Source organism: Bombina bombina, chromosome 2, assembly GCF_027579735.1.
Source record: "Bombina bombina isolate aBomBom1 chromosome 2, aBomBom1.pri, whole genome shotgun sequence".
In the NCBI taxonomy this organism is placed as follows: domain Eukaryota; kingdom Metazoa; phylum Chordata; class Amphibia; order Anura; family Bombinatoridae; genus Bombina; species Bombina bombina.
In genome coordinates this window covers 830,969,325-830,989,070 of record NC_069500.1, presented here as the reverse complement: position 1 = coordinate 830,989,070, position 19,746 = coordinate 830,969,325, and positions in this window count along the sequence as shown.

The window sequence follows — 19,746 nt, the reverse complement described above, 5'->3', positions numbered from 1 at the left end:
ACAGAAGTGGATCTAATAAGCTTGGAGTGTTAAGATTCAGAGGTCGACACCTTTGACTCCTGAAATGTCCTTTTTGGATGTACATTGATGTAAATAATACGGTTTAATTTCCTTGGTGACTGTGTCCTTTTGTTCTGATGGCTGCTATTATATAGTGAATTTATCAGAATTATTGTACTGTATTAAAGTATTTTGCCCATGTGTCTTGTGATTTTTTTTTTTTTTTTTCAAGTTTCTTTTGTTTTTTGTTTTTTAAGCTGAGCTACTGGTTTTATTATCTTAAAAGAACTTAAAGGGTCAAAAGCAAATGACGTTGTAAAGCCATATACAAATAAAGTGTCATTAAATAAAAGTATTTTACATTTTTGCCCCTTCAAATGTGTTTTTGAACTTCATTCTTTGAGAAACCTGGAAATCTTTGCTCTCATGTGAAAGGGTTAAGCTATCTTTGTGTACAAATGTTAAAAGGTAACTGCCCTACAAGTTTACCATATATACAAAGTTTAACCTCTTAAGGACATATGACAGAATTTTTCCGTCATAAAACAATTGAGCAAACTGAAAGCTGTCTCCTTAAAGGGTTAATAGTCCATCACTTAGCATCATCTTGTTTGCTGTAAGCTCAAAACAAAACAAACATCTGCTTCCTTAAAGGGACATGAAACCCCAATTTTTTCTCTCATGATTCAGATAGAGAATATAATTTTAAACTTTCCAATTTACTTCTATTATTTAATTTGCTTTCTTTTCTTGTTATCCTTTGCTAAAAGGTTTATCTAGACAAGCTCAGGAGCAGCAAATAACCTAGCTTCTAGCTCCTGATTGTTATTGGCTCACTCATGTGTTCAGTTAGAAACCAGTAGTGCATTTCTGTTCCTTCAACAAATGATACCAGGAGAATGAAGCAAATTAGATAATAGAAGTAAATTAAAAAGTTGTTTAAAATTGTATTCCCTTATCTGAATCATGAAAGAAAATTTTAAAGTTTCATGACCCTTTAAAGGCTATTGTGGTAGAAAAATGACATGGAGAGTATGTAATTTTAACACTAGCGACCCTGCTACTCAGTGTGACTACTAATTGCTGATTGGGTCAGCAGCAGTTTCCTTTATAGTAGCAGTACTCTGCAGCTCCGGAGCAGAGGTTAAATGGACATAAAACCCAATGCAATTTCTCTTGCAAGGTGTATCCAGTCCACAAATTCATCCTTTACTTATGGGATATTCTCATTCCCTACAGGAAGTGGCAAAGAGAGCACACAGCAGAGCTGTCCATATAGCTCCCCCTCTAGCTCCACCCCCCAGTCATTCTCTTTACCGGCTATAAGCACTAGGGTCTCTCTACGGGAGGGTAAAGTGAATGTGGTGTTAGAATTGTAGTTTCATTATCTTCAATCAAAAGTTTGTTATTTTTAAATGGTACCGGTTTGTAATATTTACTCTCTGGCAGAAAAAAGATGAATTCTGCTGAGAGGAAGATGATTTTAGCATGTTGTAACTAAAATCCATTGCTGTTCCCACACAGGACTGAGGAGTACCAGAAAACTTCAGTTGGGGGGAACAGTTTGCAGGCTTGACTGCAATGAGGTATGTTCAGTCATTTATTTCTAGACAAGACTGAGATAATGCTAGAAGACTGACAATATCCCCATGTGGGGAGGGTAAGCTATGTTCTGAGACTTAGTAAAGAATTGAATGCTTACATAACAGGGCTAATTATGCTGGTTGACACTAACTTAGGGCAATCGATTATTTTACTTAAGAAATACTTGTTGGGAGACACTTTTAAAGCACTTTGGTGTTTTTTCTGGGGTTATTACCCACATGGCTTAAATTTATTCACTTAGAAGTGATTTTGGTAGGCCTCATAGCACTGGAGTGGGAGGGCCTCAGATGCGCAGTTAGAATTGAAAGACAAGTTCATGCTGCTTCACATGGAGGGTCCTGCTGCTGTTTGAGGGCCTAAAAGAAGCTTCATTCCCCCAAAACTGATCCCTAAGGGCAGGTAGGGCCACAGCAGTAAGCTGTTGCAAGGTGCTGTAGTAATTTAACCGGTTATTGGCTTTTGGCTGCTCCGGTTTGGGCATTAAGGGGTTAATCATTTTGAAACTTGTGGTGCAAACTTATTAAGGCTTTAGGTACATACTGTGAAAATTTCAAAAGGATTGCTGCATTTTTCAATGTTTTGTAAAATTGTGTGCTCTTTTTATCTCTTAAAGGCACAATAACGTTTTTTTCAAATTGTGTATTTTATTTGTTTAAAGTGATTTCTAAGCCTGTTTGTACATATTGCTAGTCTGTTAAACATGTCTGAGACCAAGGAAAGTCCTTGTTCAATGTGTTTAGAAGCCATGGTGGAACCCCCTCTCAGAATGTGTCCCAATTGCACTAATGTGTCTATACACTTTAAAGATCATATTGTTGCACTTAAAAATGTGGCCCTAGATGATTTTCAGACTGAAGGTAATGAGGATAGTCCGTCTACCTCTCATCATGTGTCACAACCAGTTACGCCCGCTCAAGTGATGCCTAGTACCTCTAGTGCGTCTGCCCCTATTACATTGCAACAACTAGCGGCAGTCATGGATAACTCCCTTGCGGCCTTCCTATCTAAACTGCCAGTTTTTCCTGCAAAGCGTGATAGCTCTGTTTTAAGAACAGATTATGAGCAATCTGAAGCTTTGGTAGCCTTATCTGATGTACCCTCACAACGCTCTGACGTGGGAGTGAGGGACTTGATGTCTGAGGGAGAAATTTCCGATTCAGGAAAGGTTTCTCATCAGGCAGAGTCAGATTCATTAGCATTCAAATTGGAACACCTCCGCGTATTGCTCAGGGAGGTATTAGCTACTCTGGATGATTGTGACTCTATGGTGGTCCCAGAGAAATTGTGTAAAATGGACAAGTACCTAGAGGTCCCTGTATACACTGATGCGTTTCCGATCCCTAAGAGGGTTGCAGATATTGTTACTAGGGAGTGGGATAGACCAGGTGTCCCTTTTGTTTCCCCCCCTATTTTTAAGAAAATGTTCCCGATAACTGACCCCAGGCGGGACTCGTGGCAGACGGTTCCTAAGGTAGAGGGGGCTGTTTCTTCGCTTGCTAAGCGCACAACCATACCAATTGAAGACAGTTGTGCTTTTAAAGATCCTATGGATAAAAATTTAGAAGGTTTACTTAAGAAAATTTTTGTTCAACAAGGTTTTCTTCTCCAACCTATTGCCTGCATTATTCCTGTAACTACTGCAGCTGCTTTCTGGTTTGAGGCGCTGGAGGATTTGCTCCAGACGGAGACCTCATACGACGAAATTATGGATAGAATTAAGGCTCTAAAGCTGGCTAATTCTTTTATCACAGATGCCGCTTTGCAATTAGCTAAGTTAGCGGCAAAAAATTCAGGTTTCGCCATTATGGCGCGCAGAGCGCTTTGGCTCAAGTCATGGTTGGCCGATGTGTCATCAAAATCCAAATGATTTAATATCCCTTTCAAAGGAAAGACCCTTTTCGGGCCAGAATTGAAAGAGATTATTTCAGAAATCACCGGGGGAAAGGGCCATGCTCTCCCTCAGGACAAGCCCTTTAAGGCTAAAAACAAAGCAAATTTTCGTTCCTTTCGTAATTTCAGGAGCGGTTCCACTTCAGCCTCTACAGCTGTAAAGCAAGAGGGTAACGCTTCACAGCCCAAGGCAACCTGGAAGCCTTACCAGGGCTGGAACAAGGGTGAACAGGCCAAAAAGCCTGCAGCTGCTACCAAGACAGCATGAAGGGGTAGCCCCCGATCCGGGACCGGATCTAGTAGGGGGCAGACTTTCTCTCTTCGCTCAGGCCTGGGCAAGAGATGTTCACGATCCCTGGGCATTAGAGATTGTTTCCCAGGGATATCTTCTAGAATTCAAGGACTCCCCTCCAAGGGGAAGGTTCCACATTTCTCGTCTGTCTACAGACCAGATAAAGAAAGAGGCGTTCTTACGCTGTGTAGAAGATCTACATACGATGGGAGTGATATACCCAGTTCCAATTGCAGAACAAGGACTGGGTTTTTACTCAAACCTGTTTGTGGTTCCCAAAAAAGAAGTAACTTTCAGACCAATCCTGGATCTAAAAATTCTGAACAGATTCCTCATAGTCCCATTATTCAAGATGGAGACCATTCGGACAATCTTACCTATGATCCAGGAAGGTCAATATATGACTACCGTGGATCTAAAGGATGTGTACCTGCATATTCCTATCCACAAAGATCATCATCAGTTCCTCAGGTTCGCTTTTCTAGACAAGCATTACCATTTCGTGGCTCTTCCATTCAGTTTAGCCACTGCTCCCAGAATTTTCACAAAGGTGCTAGGGTCCCTTCTGGCGGTTCTAAGACCGCGGGGCATAGCAGTGGCGCCTTATTTGGACGACATCTTAATTCAGGCGCCGTCTTTTCACAGAGCCAAGGCTCACATGGAGATTGTATTGGCCTTTCTGAGGTCTCACGGGTGGAAGGTGAACATCAAAAAGAGTTCTCTGTCCCCACTCACAAGGGTTCCCTTCCTAGGGACACTAATAGATTCGGTAGAAATGAAAATATTTCTGACGGAGGTCAGAAAATTGAAACTTTTAACTACTTGCCGAGTTCTTCATTCCGTTCCTCGGCCATCTGTAGCTCAGTGCATGGAGGCAATCGGATTAATGGTAGCGGCAATGGACATAGTCCCTTTCGCTCGGATACATCTCAGACCACTGCAACTATGCATGCTCAATCAGTGGAATGGGGATTATGCAGATTTGACTCCTCAAATACAGTTGGACCAGGAAACCAGAGTTTCTCTTCTCTGGTGGTTGTCAGGATCAGCTGTCTCAGGGAATATGTTTCCGCAGACCAGAGTGGATCATTGTAACGACCGACGCCAGTCTGTTAGGCTGGGGTGCAGTCTGGGACTCCCTGAAAGCTCAAGGCTTATGGTCTCGGGAAGAAACTCTTTTCCCCCGATAAACATTCTGGAGCTGAGGACGATATTCAACGTGCTTCAGGCATGGCCTCAACTAGCTGCGGCCAAATTCATCAGATTTCAGTCGGACAACATCACGAATGTAGCTTACATCAATCATCAAGGGGGAACAAAGAGTTCCCTAGCGATGAAGGAAGTAACCAAAATAATCAAGTGGGTGGAGGATCACTCCTGCCATCTCTCAGCAATTCACATCCCAGGTGTAGACAACTGGGAGGCGGATTTCCTGAGTCGTCAGACTTTTCATCCGGGGGAGTGGGAACTCCACCTGGAGGTATTTGCCCAGCTGACTCAGCTTTGGGGCACTCCAGAGTTGGTTATGATGGCGTCCCGTCAGAACACCAAACTTCCTCTCTACGGGGCCAGGTCCCGGGACCCCAAGGCGGTATTGATAGATGCTCTAGCAGCGCCTTGGTCCTTCAATCTGGCTTATGTTTTCCCACTGTTTCCCCTTCTCCCTCGTCTGGTCGCCAGAATCAAGCAGGAGAAGGCCTCTGTGATTCTAAAAGCGCCTGCGTGGCCATGCAGGACTTGGTATGCAGACCTAGTGGACATGTCATCTGTCCCACCATGGACACTGCCAATGAGGCAGGATCTTCTAATTCAGGGTCCATTCAAGCATCCAAATCTAATTTCTCTACGTCTGACTGCTTGGAGATTGAATGCTTCTATCAAAGCGTGGTTTCTCTGATTCACTTATAGATACCCTGATTCAGGCGAGAAAGCCTGTCACCAGGAAAATCTACCATAAGATATGGCGGAAATATCTTTGTTGGTGTGAATCCAAGGGTTACTCATGGAGTAAGATTAGGATTCCCAGGATATTGTCTTTTCTCCAAGAAGGTTTGGAGAAAGGATTGTCAGCTAGTTCCTTAAAAGGACAGATATCTGCTTTGTCTATCCTTTTACACAAGCGTCTGGCAGAGGTTCCAGACGTTCAAGCATTTGCACAGGCTTTAGTCAGAATCAAGCCTGTCTATAAACCTGTGGCTCCGCCATGGAGTCTAAATTTAGTTCTTTCAGTTCTTCAAGAGGTTCTGTTTGAACCTTTACATTCCATAGATATTAAGTTGTTATCTTGGAAAGTTTTTGGTAGCTATCTCTTCTGCTCGAAGAGTCTCAGAATTATCTGCCTTACAGTGCGATTCACCTTACCTGGTGTTTCACGCAGATAAGGTAGTTTTGCGTACCAAACCTGGTTTCCTTCCTAAAGTGGTTTCTAATAAGAATATTAACCAAGAAATAGTTGTTCCTTCTCTGTGTCCTAATCCTTCGAAGAAGAAGGAACGTCTGTTGCACAATCTTGATGTAGTTCGTGCTCTAAAGTTCTATTTGCAAGCAACTAAGGATTTCAGACAAACATCTTCCTTGTTTGTTATCCTGGTAAGAGGAGAGGTCAGAAAGCGACTGCTACCTCTTTCCTTTTGGCTGAAAAGCATCATCCGTTTGGCTTATGAGACTGCTGGCCAGCAGCCTCCTGAAACTATTACTGCTCATTCTACCAGAGCAGTGGCTTCCACATGGGCTTTTAAAAACGAGGCTTCTGTTGAACAGATTTGTAAGGCAGCGACTTGGTCTTCACTGCATACTTTTGCCAAATTTTACAAATTCGATACTTTTGCTTCTTCGGAGTCTATTTTTGGGAGAAAGGCTTTGCAAGCAGTGGTGCCTTCCGTTTAAGGTACCTGCCTTGTTCCCTCCCTTCATCCGTGTCCTAATGCTTTGGTATTGGTATCCCACAAGTACAGGATGAATCCGTTGACTGGATACATCTTGCAAGAGAAAACAGAATTTATGCTTACCTGATAAATTACTTTCTCTTGCGGTGTATCCAGTCCACGGCCCGCCCTGGCAATTAAGTCAGGTAAAAACTACAGTCACCACTGCACCCTATGGTTTCTCCTTTTTCTTCCTAACTTCCGGTCGAATGACTGGGGGGTGGAGCTAGAGGGGGAGCTATATGGACAGCTCTGCTGTGTGCTCTCTTTGCCACTTCCTGTAGGGAATGAAAATATCCCACAAGTAAAGGATGAATCCGTGGACTGGATACACCGCAAGAGAAAGTAATTTATCAGGTAAGCATAAATTCTGTTTTTAAACAACTTTCCAATTTACTTCTATTATCAAATTGTTTTTCTTGTTCTCCATTGTTGGAAAGCTGGAAGGTAAGCTCAGGAGTGTGCATGTATCTGCAGCACTAGATGGCAGCACTCTTTCCTGTCATGTTGGGGCTCCAGGCATGCACACTACGTATCTAGATATCTCTTTAATGAAGAATAACAGAATGAAGCAAATTTGATAATAGAAGTAAATTGGAAACTTTTTAAAAATGGTATTCTTTATCGGAATCATGAAAGAAAACATTTGGATTTCATGTCCCTTTAAACACAGGGTTTCAAGTGTTAAAAGCACATGCTCTAACAAATTAGACCATGTTATTTTTTTTCCCATTGTAGTGCAAAAGTGACATGCTAAATTTTGTTACAGGGGATTTAACACATAGTTAAAGTACTGCTTGGGAAATTACAGTTGAGACAACCCGCAAGTGGCAGTTACACAGCTGGGTCATGGGTTTGCGGGGGTTAAACACAGACTTGGGGGTTGGTAGTGCTAAAATTACATGCAATAACTTATTACAAGATGCCGTTTTTTTAATTATAGAACTTTCTGTTAATTTTTTTTTTAGTGATTTTTTTTCTGATGTAGAAATGTACTTAATAGAAAAAAAGTGTCTCAAAGCTGATTAGTGGCTATGGCTACATAGGAATTTATGGTGTTCTTTCTCCACATACAATTATGACGTAGCCTTGATATTTCCACAGCACACATTATCATTGCATAATTTAAAATGAAGGTAAACTTACCTGGTCTTTGATCTACAATATCATTCTTTGTGCAAAAATAATGTTTCATTCATCAATATTTTCCAATTTTTGTGTAAAATAAGTTATTGCCGTAATAAATTGATTTTTTTATGCTGCCCGAATTCAACCCGTTATAAAAAAAAATAAAAAATAATTCTATCTTGGTCACGTTTTCTGACTAGCCAACTGAAAATCTGGCCGTTAGGCGGCCGTCAATCTGCGTCATCTGCCTCCTTATTCTGCGCATGCGCTATTTTATCCCCATATTTTATTCAGAGTACGTTCCCGTTTCGCGCATGCGCATTCAATTTCTTTTGAACCACCGCAAAACAACATCGGCTTTTACGGACGGCTCTTTCGCGCATAACATAGTACTGAATGAATAGATTTTAGCTATTCATTGAGTATTATGTTTCTAAAGCATGCACATTGTAGACTGGTTTCGCTAAGAAGTGCATGCGCAGTAGACTTTGAGAGTGCTGAATCGCGCATGCGCATTTCAAAGAATCGCTGTGAACGGGCTTTTGAGATACGTATAGAGCGGGTGGGACTGCTCTATACGTCACAGCACAGAAACATATGAAGTAGAGGTTGGGAGGAGTTATCATGGAAATGGTACTAATATATATACAAATAAAAGCTTAAAAAAAAATAATAATAAACTTAGCGATTATATTATTGTATTGTTAAAGAATGCATTGATGTGTTGTAATCCAAAAAACTTTACCTTCACTTTAACATAAATTAATTTAATTCGTTTGTGCAACACTAAAAAAATATTATCTAATTTTAGCTTAAAATATGATTGTGTGCTTTAAAATGTAACTCGGTGTTCCCCTTGGACCTATTTAATTGGCTTACCACCCAGCTAACACCTAAGCTAATATTAAAGGGACAGTCTAGTCAAAATTAAACTTTCATGATTAAGGTAGGACATGTAATTTTAAACAACTTTCGGATCATCATCAAATTTGCTTTGTTCTCATAGGTAATCTTTGTTGAAAGCTAAACCTAGGTAGGCTCATATGCAAATTTCTAAGCCCTTGAAGGCCTCATCTTATCTTAGTGCACTTTGACATTTTTGTAGAGCTAGACAGCGCTAGTTCATGTGTCCAATATAGATAAAAATTTCTGCTCACTCTGTGGCGTTACCTAGGAGTCAGCATTGGCTAAAATGCAAGTCAGTCAAAAGAACTGAAATAAGTGGCAGTCTGCAGAGGCTTAGATACAAGGTAATCACAGAGGTAAAAAGTATATTAATATAACAGTGGGTTATGCAAAACTGGAGAATGGGTAATAAAGGTTTGATCTATATTTCTTCTGTTAAGTGTGATCAGTCCACGGGTCATCATTACTTCTGGGATATTACTCCTCCCCAACAGGAAGTGCAAGAGGATTCACCCAGCAGAGCTGCATATAGCTCCTCCCCTCTACGTCACTCCCAGTCATTCTCTTGCACCCAACGACTAGATAGGATGTGTGAGAGGACTATGGTGATTATACTTAGTTTTATATCTTCAATCAAAAGTTTGTTATTTTAAAATAGCACCAGAGTGTGTTATTACCTCTCTGGCAGAGTTTGAAGAAGAATCTACCAGAGTTTTGCTATGATTTTAGCCGGAGTAGTTAAGATCATATTGCTGTTCTCGGCCATCTGAGGAGTGAGGTAAACTTCAGATCAGGGGACAGCGGGCAGATGAATCTGCATAGAGGTATGTAGCAGTTTTTATTTTCTGACAATGGAATTGATGAGAAAATCCTGCCATACCGATATAATGTCATGTATGTATACTTTACACTTCAGTATTCTGGGGAATGGTACTTCACTAGAATTACACTGTAAGAAATACATAAAGCTGTTTAATAACTAGAGATTATGTTTAACGTTTTTGCTGGAATGTAAAATAGTTTTCATTTGCTGAGGTACTGTGTGAATAAATGTTTGGGCACTATTTTTCCACTTGGCAGTTGCTTAATCTGTTTTTCTGACAGTTTCTGTTCTCCCTCACTGCTGTGTGTGAGGGGGAGGGGCCGTTTTTTGGCGCTTTTTCTATGCATCAAATATTTCAGTCAGCAACTCATTGTATTCCCTGCATGATCCGGTTCATCTCTACAGAGCTCAGGGGTCTTCAAAACTTATTTTGAGGGAGGTAATTTCTCTCAGCAGAGCTGTGAGAATTATAGTTTGACTGAGATAAAAAAACGTTTATTCTGTAATTTGTTTCCTGCTTTCAGAATTTGTTATCTTTGCTAATGGGATTAAACCTTTGCTAAAGTTGTGTTGTTTACAAGGATTGAGGCTATAACTGTTTCAATTTATTAATTTTCAACTGTCATAGATCTTCTGTGCTTCTTAAAGGCACAGTACATTTTAATATTATTCTAATTGAATTGTATTTCCAAGTTGCAAGTTTATTTGCTAGTGTGTTAAACATGTCTGATTCAGAGGATGATACCTGTGTCATTTGTTGCAATGCCAAAGTGGAGCCCAATAGAAATTTATGTACTAACTGTATTGATGCTACTTTAAATAAAAGTCAATCTGTACAAATTGAACAAATTTCACCAAACAACGAGGGGAGAGTTATGCCGACTAACTCGCCTCACGTGTCAGTACCTACATCTCCCGCTCAGAGGGAGGTGCGTGATATTGTACCGCCGAGTACATCTGGGCGGCCATTACAAATCACATTACAGGATATGGCTACTGTTATGACTGAGGTTTTGGCTAAATTACCAGAACTAAGAGGTAAGCGTGATCACTCTGGGGTGAGAACAGAGTGCGCTGATAATATTAGGGCCATGTCAGACACTGCGTCACAGGTGGCAGAACATGAGGACGGAGAACTTCATTCTGTGGGTGACGGTTCTGATCCAAACAGACTGGATTCAGATATTTCAAATTTTAAATTTAAACTGGAAAACCTCCGTGTATTACTAGGGGAGGTGTTAGCGGCTCTGAATGATTGTAACACAGTTGCAATACCAGAGAAAATGTGTAGGTTGGATAAATATTTTGCGGTACCGACGAGTACTGAGGTTTTTCCTATACCTAAGAGACTTACTGAAATTGTTACTAAGGAGTGGGATAGACCCGGTGTGCCGTTCTCACCCCCTCCGATATTTAGAAAAATGTTTCCAATAGACGCCACCACAAGGGACTTATGGCAAACGGTCCCTAAGGTGGAGGGAGCAGTTTCTACCTTAGCTAAGCGTACCACTATCCCGGTGGAGGATAGCTGTGCTTTTTCAGATCCAATGGATAAAAAGTTAGAGGGTTACCTTAAGAAAATGTTTGTTCAACAAGGTTTTATATTGCAACCCCTTGCATGCATTGCGCCGATCACGGCTGCAGCGGCATTCTGGATTGAGTCTCTGGAAGAGAACATTGGTTCAGCTACTCTGGACGACATTACGGACAGGCTTAGAGTCCTTAAACTAGCTAATTCATTCATTTCGGAGGCCGTAGTACATCTTACTAAACTTACGGCGAAGAATTCAGGATTCGCCATTCAGGCACGCAGGGCGCTGTGGCTAAAATCCTGGTCAGCTGATGTTACTTCTAAGTCTAAATTGCTTAATATACCTTTCAAAGGGCAGACCTTATTCGGGCCCGGGTTGAAAGAGATTATCGCTGACATTACAGGAGGTAAAGGCCATGCCCTGCCTCAGGACAAAGCCAAGACTAGACAGTCTAATTTTCGTTCCTTTCGTAATTTCAAAGCAGGAGCAGCATCAACTTCCTCTGCACCAAAACAGGAAGGAGCTGTTGCTCGCTACAGACAAGGCTGGAAACCTAACCAGTCCTGGAACAAGGGCAAGCAGACTAGGAAACCTGCTGCTGCCCCTAAAACAGCATGAATTGAGGGCCCCCGATCCGGGATCGGATCTAGTGGGGGGCAGACTTTCTCTCTTCGCCCAGGCTTGGGCAAGAGATGTTCAGGATCCCTGGGCGCTAGAGATAATATCTCAGGGATACCTTCTGGACTTCAAATACTCTCCTCCAAGAGAGAGATTTCATCTGTCAAGATTGTCAACAATCCAGACAAAGAAAGAGGCGTTTCTACGCTGCGTACAAGAGCTCTTGTTAATGGGAGTAATCCATCCAGTTCCACGATCGGAACAGGGACAGGGGTTTTACTCAAATCTGTTTGTGGTTCCCAAAAAAGAGGGAACTTTCAGACCAATCCTGGACTTTAAGATCCTAAACAAATTCCTAAGAGTTCCATCGTTCAAGATGGAGACTATTCGGACAATTTTACCTATGATCCAAGAGGGTCAATACATGACCACTGTAGATTTAAAAGATGCTTACCTTCACATACCGATTCACAAAGATCATTATCGGTACCTAAGGTTTGCCTTCCTAGACAGGCATTACCAGTTTGTGGCTCTTCCATTCGGATTGGCTACAGCTCCAAGAATCTTCACAAAGGTTCTGGGTGCTCTTCTGGCGGTACTAAGAACGCGGGGAATCTCGGTAGCTCCATACCTAGACGACATTCTGATACAAGCTTCAAGCTTTCAAACTGCCAAGTCTCATACAGAGTTAGTGCTGGCATTTCTAAGGTCACATGGATGGAAGGTGAACGAAAAGAAAAGTTCACTCGTTCCACTCACAAGAGTTCCCTTCCTGGGGACTCTTATAGATTCTGTAGAAATGAAGATTTACCTGACAGAGGACAGGCTAACAAGACTTCAAAGTGCTTGCCGCACCCTTCATTCCATTCAACACCCGTCAGTGGCTCAATGCATGGAGGTAATCGGCTTAATGGTAGCGGCAATGGACATAGTACCCTTTGCACGCTTACACCTCAGACCACTGCAACTGTGCATGCTAAGTCAGTGGAATGGGGATTACTCAGACTTATCCCCTTCTCTGAATCTGGATCAAGAGACCAGAAATTCTCTTCTATGGTGGCTTTCTCAGCCACATCTGTCCAGGGGGATGCCATTCAGCAGACCAGACTGGACAATTGTAACAACAGACGCCAGCCTTCTAGGTTGGGGTGCCGTCTGGAATTCTCTGAAGGCTCAGGGACAATGGAGTCAGGAGGAGAGTCTCCTGCCAATAAACATTCTGGAATTGAGAGCAGTTCTCAATGCCCTCCTGGCTTGGCCCCAGTTGACAACTCGGGGGTTCATCAGGTTTCAGTCGGACAACATCACGACTGTAGCTTACATCAACCATCAGGGAGGGACAAGAAGCTCCCTAGCTATGATGGAAGTATCAAAGATAATTTGCTGGGCAGAGTCTCACTCTTGCCACCTGTCAGCAATCCACACCCCGGGAGTGGAGAACTGGGAGGCGGATTTCTTAAGTCGTCAGACTTTTCATCCGGGGGAGTGGGAACTTCATCCGGAGGTCTTTGCCCAAATACTTCGACGTTGGGGCAAACCAGAGATAGATCTCATGGCGTCTCGACAGAACGCCAAGCTTCCTCGTTACGGGTCCAGATCCAGGGATCCAGGAGCAGTCCTGATAGATGCTCTGACAGCACCTTGGGACTTCAGGATGGCTTACGTGTTTCCACCCTTCCCGTTGCTTCCTCGATTGATTGCCAGAATCAAACAAGAGAGAGCATCAGTGATTCTAATAGCACCTGCGTGGCCACGCAGGACTTGGTATGCAGACCTGGTGGACATGTCATCCTATCCACCTTGGTCTCTACCTCTGAAACAGGACCTTCTGATACAGGGTCCCTTCAAACATCAAAATCTAACTTCTCTGAAGCTGACTGCTTGGAAATTGAACGCTTGATTTTATCAAGACGTGGATTTTCTGAGTCAGTTATTGATACCTTAATACAGGCTAGGAAACCTGTTACCAGAAAGATTTACCATAAGATATGGCGTAAATACCTATATTGGTGTGAATCCAAAGGTTACTCTTGGAGTAAGGTTAGGATTCCTAGGATATTGTCTTTTCTACAAGGTGGTTTAGAAAAGGGTTTATCTGCTAGTTCATTAAAGGGACAGATCTCAGCTCTGTCCATTCTGTTACACAAACGTCTGTCAGAAGTTCCTGACGTCCAGGTTTTTTGTCAGGCTTTGGCCAGAATTAAGCCTGTGTTTAAAACTGTTGCTCCACCATGGAGTTTAAACCTTGTTCTTAATGTTTTACAGGGCGTTCCGTTTGAACCCCTTCATTCCATTGATATAAAGTTGTTATCTTGGAAAGTTCTATTTTTAATGGCTATTTCCTCGGCTCGAAGAGTCTCTGAATTATCAGCCTTACATTGTGATTCTCCTTATTTGATTTTTCATTCGGATAAGGTAGTCCTGCGTACTAAACCTGGGTTCTTACCTAAGGTAGTTACTAACAGGAATATCAATCAAGAGATTGTTGTTCCTTCTTTATGCCCAAATCCTTCTTCAAAGAAGGAACGTCTACTGCACAACCTGGATGTAGTCCGTGCTCTAAAATTTTACTTACAGGCAACTAAGGAATTTCGACAAACGTCTTCTCTGTTTGTCATTTACTCTGGGCAGAGGAGAGGTCAAAAAGCTTCCGCTACCTCTCTTTCTTTTTGGCTTCGTAGCATAATTCGTTTAGCTTATGAGACTGCTGGACAGCAGCCTCCTGAAAGAATTACAGCTCATTCTACTAGAGCTGTGGCTTCCACTTGGGCCTTCAAGAATGAGGCCTCTGTTGAACAGATTTGCAAGGCTGCAACTTGGTCTTCGCTTCATACTTTTTCCAAATTTTACAAATTTGACACTTTTGCTTCATCGGAGGCTATTTTTGGGAGAAAGGTTCTTCAGGCAGTGGTTCCTTCTGTATAAAGAGCCTGCCTATCCCTCCCGTCATCCGTGTACTTTTGCTTTGGTATTGGTATCCCAGAAGTAATGATGACCCGTGGACTGATCACACTTAACAGAAGAAAACATAATTTATGCTTACCTGATAAATTCCTTTCTTCTGTAGTGTGATCAGTCCACGGCCCGCCCTGTTTTTAAGGCAGGTAAATATTTTTTAATTTATACTCCAGTCACCACTTCACCCTTGGCTTTTCCTTTCTCGTTGGTCCTTGGTCGAATGACTGGGAGTGACGTAGAGGGGAGGAGCTATATGCAGCTCTGCTGGGTGAATCCTCTTGCACTTCCTGTTGGGAGGAGTAATATCCCAGAAGTAATGATGACCCGTGGACTGATCACACTACAGAAGAAAGGAATTTATCAGGTAAGCATAAATTATGTTTTTTAAACAATAAAAATTCTGGAGTAGACTGTCCCTTTAAACTGAATAGGAAAATAACCTGACTGTGCCTGCAGATGCCAGATGCACACTACCTTGGACTAGCATCCTGATTGGCTGCTTAAAGGCTACTTAAGAATTTTTGAGGTAAAATATCTTCCTTTTTTACATAGAGCCGTCCATGTAATATTTTCCTGTCAGCTTTTTACGTGCTGCAGCACTTTCAAGTGCTTCAGCATATGGGTATCATGCCCCTTTAAGTAAATCTGATAAGTCATTTTTAAGATGTGAAAAAAGAATACCTTTTCCATATCGGAAAAAAATTACTGTACAAATCTTGAAATTTTGTGGGGAGGCAGACCTGGAAATTATAGGCTTTATATCAATATAATGCCTCAAATTTGGGCTATAACAATGTTGCTCACACACGACTCAATAAAGGATTAAAAAAAAAAAAAACTTTTTCCATCTTAATGGGAGGAGATTCCACTGCTTCATTACTTGTGGGAATTAAGAACCTGGCCACCAGGAGGAGGCAAAGACACCCCAGCCAAAGGCTTAAATACCTCCCCTCATCCCCCAGTCATTCTTTGCCTTTGGTCACAGGAGGTTGGCAGAGAAGTGTCGGAAGATTCGGAGTAGTCTCTTATGGAGGGTAGTACTCGTCAAAATGGCACTGGAGTTTTAAGTAGTCCTGTCAGCCTCTCAGTGAGAGCATGGGTGAATGTTAGAGTCTGGAGATGCAGGGAGGGTGTTTCTGCAAAACTATCCCGACTCAGTTTAACAGCTCCATTAGCAATCAGCGTTGACAAGTTTCGCTGCCTGCTTTCCTCACTCAAGTCCATGTCAGGACCGACGCTACTACCCTGTCACACTTGAAGGGCCGTGTTCCTGTTCCACAGCGTTGATTCTGGTAAGATCGTTTCATTTATACATATGATTACGCATGAAGACGGTCACAGTGTGTCTCCTTTTATCTTTATAGAATCGGAAAGGGGGCTGTTGAACAGGGGGATATTATTATGCATAATTTTGTTTATTGTGTTTGCTACTGCATTTGTGTGAGATGAGACTCTGTCAGTGTGGAACACCGTTCATTAGTGAGAGATTGAGGCAGGCTTTTTTGGCGCGTACAAAGGTTCTGGGAGCTCTACTCGCAGTAGTGAGAGCCAGAGGACTTGCAGTGGCACCTTATCTGGACGATATCCTGGTCCAGTCTCCGTCCCACAATCTTGCGGAGGATCACTCGAGAGCTCTTCTCCTTCTGTCCCACGGGTGGAAGATAAACGAAGGAAAGAGTTCATTGGTCCCAAGCAACAGGGTGGAAATCCTAGGTACGATAATAGATTCTTGAGCCATGAAGATATTCTTGATGGATCAGAGACGTTGCAAGCTTGCATCCAACTGTCTAGCTCTTCAGACATCCTCCAGGACATCTGTGGCCAGGTGTATGGAGGTGATCGGGCTCATGGTATCCAGCATAGATGTCATTCCATTCACCAAGTTCATCTCAGACCTCTTCAGCTGTGCATGTTGAGACAATGGAACGGCGATCATTCAGATCTATACCAACAGATATCTTTAAACAGACCGGTGAGGGAGTCCCTATCTTGGTGGACCCAACCGGGGCAGTTTTCTCAGGGGACATCCTTTTTGAGACCATCCTGGGAGATAGTGACCACAGATGCAACTCTATCAGGATGGGGAGCTGTTTGGGGTGCCAGAAGGGCAAAGGGCAGATGGACTCAAGAAGAGTTGAGTCTACCTATAAATATTTTGTAACTTTGATATTCAATGCTCTGAGGGCTTGGCCCCTTCTGGGGTCGTCCCTATTCATCAGATTCCAGTCGGACAACATTACCTTGGTGGCTTACATAAACCCTCAGTGGGGGACGAGAAGCTCCCTAGCTATGAGGGAAGTATCTCGTATTCTGGAATGGGCGGAGACTCACAATTGTTCGCTCTCAGCGATCCACATTCTAGGTGTGGACAACTGGGAAGCAGATTTTCTGAGCAGACAGACGTTTCCTCCAGGGGAATGGTCCCTCCATCCCAAATGTTCGGAGATCTGCAGCAGATGGGGACGCCGGAGAAAGATCTCATGGCGTCCAGACTCGATTGCAAGCTACCCAGATATGGGTCACGATCCAGGGATCCCTAGGCTGAACTGATAGATCCCTTGGCGGTGCCCTGGGACTTCAACCTAATTTACATATTTCACAGTTGCCTCTTCTACCTCGGGTAGTGGCCCGCATCAAGCAGGAGCAAGCTTCAGCTATTCTGATTGCTCCGTTGTGGCCGCGGAGGATGTGGTTTGCGGATCTAGTGGCAATGTCGCCATCTCCACCATGGAAGTTACCTTGTCGCAGGGATCTGCTAGTTCAAGGTCTTTTTCTACATCAAAATCTCGATTCTCTGAGGCTGACTGCATGGAGATTGAACTTCTAGTCTTAGCCAAGAGGATTTGCGGATAAAGTAATTGACACTCTCGTTCAGGCCAGGAAGCCGGTAAATAGTCACATCTACCACAAGGTGTGGAGGACCTACTTGTTTTGGTGTCAGGAAAGAGGATATCCCTGGCATAAGGTCAGGGTATCCAGGATTTTGCATACAAAGAGAGAAGCGCTCTACCAGGAACGAACAACAGCTCAGTGGCTTGTTCTATGGCGATTTACCACCCGGAAGCAGCCTCTTTTAGACCAGTGTGCTTTTCACAGAAGAAAACTTTCCTGAAGTATATCAGTCTGATCCTGCCAAGAAAGGTCAGTCCAGCCCCGAAATACCAGGCAATTCTCCTCTGAACAAGGAACATGACAACCCCAGACGATCGTTTTTTGCCTCCTATGGGCCTCGTCAGTGAGGTGCAGCCACATTCCTCTAAGCACACTGGGCAAGGAGTCCACATCTGGTTTCCCCCATCACCCATAGGGAGACTTCCCCAGGGTCATAATAATTTGCATACAAAGAGAGAAGCGCTCTACCAGGAACGAACAACAGCTCAGTGGCTTGTTCTATGGCGATTTACCACCCGGAAGCAGCCTCTTTTAGACCAGTGTGCTTTTCACAGAAGAAAACTTTCCTGAAGTATATCAGTCTGATCCTGCCAAGAAAGGTCAGTCTAGCCCCGAAATACCAGTCAATTCTTCTCTGAACAAGGAACATGACAACCACAGACGATCGTTTCGGCCTCCTAAGGGCCTCGTCAGTGAGGTGCAGCCACATTCCTCTAAGCACACTGGGCAAGGAGTCCACATCTGGTTTCCCCCATCACCCATAGGGAGACTTCCCCAGGGTCATAATAATTTGCATACAAAGAGAGAAGCGCTCTACCAGGAACGAACAACAGCTCAGTGGCTTGTTCTATGGCGATTTACCACCCGGAAGCAGCCTCTTTTAGACCAGTGTGCTTTTCACAGAAGAAAACTTTCCTGAAGTATATCAGTCTGATCCTGCCAAGAAAGGTCAGTCCAGCCCCGAAATACCAGGCAATTCTCCTCTGAACAAGGAACATGACAACCCCAGACGATCGTTTCGGCCTCCTATGGGCCTCGTCAGTGAGGTGCAGCCACATTCCTCTAAGCACACTGGGCAAGGAGTCCACATCTGGTTTCCCCCCATCACCCATAGGGAGACTTCCCCAGGGTCATAATAATTTGCATACAAAGAGAGAAGCGCTCTACCAGGAACGAACAACAGCTCAGTGGCTTGTTCTATGGCGATTTACCACCCGGAAGCAGCCTCTTTTAGACCAGTGTGCTTTTCACACAAGAAAACTTTCCTGAAGTATATCAGTCTGATCCTGCCAAGAAAGGTCAGTCCAGCCCCGAAATACCAGGCAATTCTCCTCTGAACAAGGAACATGACAACCCCAGACGATCGTTTCGGCCTCCTTATGGGCCTCGTCAGTGAGGTGCAGCCACATTCCTCTAAGCACACTGGGCAAGGAGTCCACATCTGGTTTCCCCCATCACCCATAGGGAGACTTCCCCAGGGTCATAATAATTTGCATACAAAGAGAGAAGCGCTCTACCAGGAACGAACAACAGCTCAGTGGCTTGTTCTATGGCGATTTACCACCCGGAAGCAGCCTCTTTTAGACCAGTGTGCTTTTCACAGAATAAAACTTTCCTGAAGTATATCAGTCTGATCCTGCCAAGAAAGGTCAGTCCAGCCCCGAAATACCAGGCAATTCTCCTCTGAACAAGGAACATGACAACCCCAGACGATCGTTTCGGCCTCCTATGGGCCTCGTCAGTGAGGTGCAGCCACATTCCTCTAAGCACACTGGGCAAGGAGTCCACATCTGGTTTCCCCTATCACCCATAGGGAGACTTCCCCAGGGTCATAATAATTTGCATACAAAGAGAGAAGCGCTCTACCAGGAACGAACAACAGCTCAGTGGCTTGTTCTATGGCGATTTACCACCCGGAAGCAGCCTCTTTTAGACCAGTGTGCTTTTCACAGAAGAAAACTTTCCTGAAGTATATCAGTCTGATCCTGCCAAGAAAGGTCAGTCCAGCCCCGAAATACCAGGCAATTCTCCTCTGAACAAGGAACATGACAACCCCAGACAATCGTTTCGGCCTCCTATGGGCCTCGTCAGTGAGGTGCAGCCACATTCCTCTAAGCACACTGGGCAAGGAGTCCACATCTGGTTTCCCCCATCACCCATAGGGAGACTTCCCCAGGG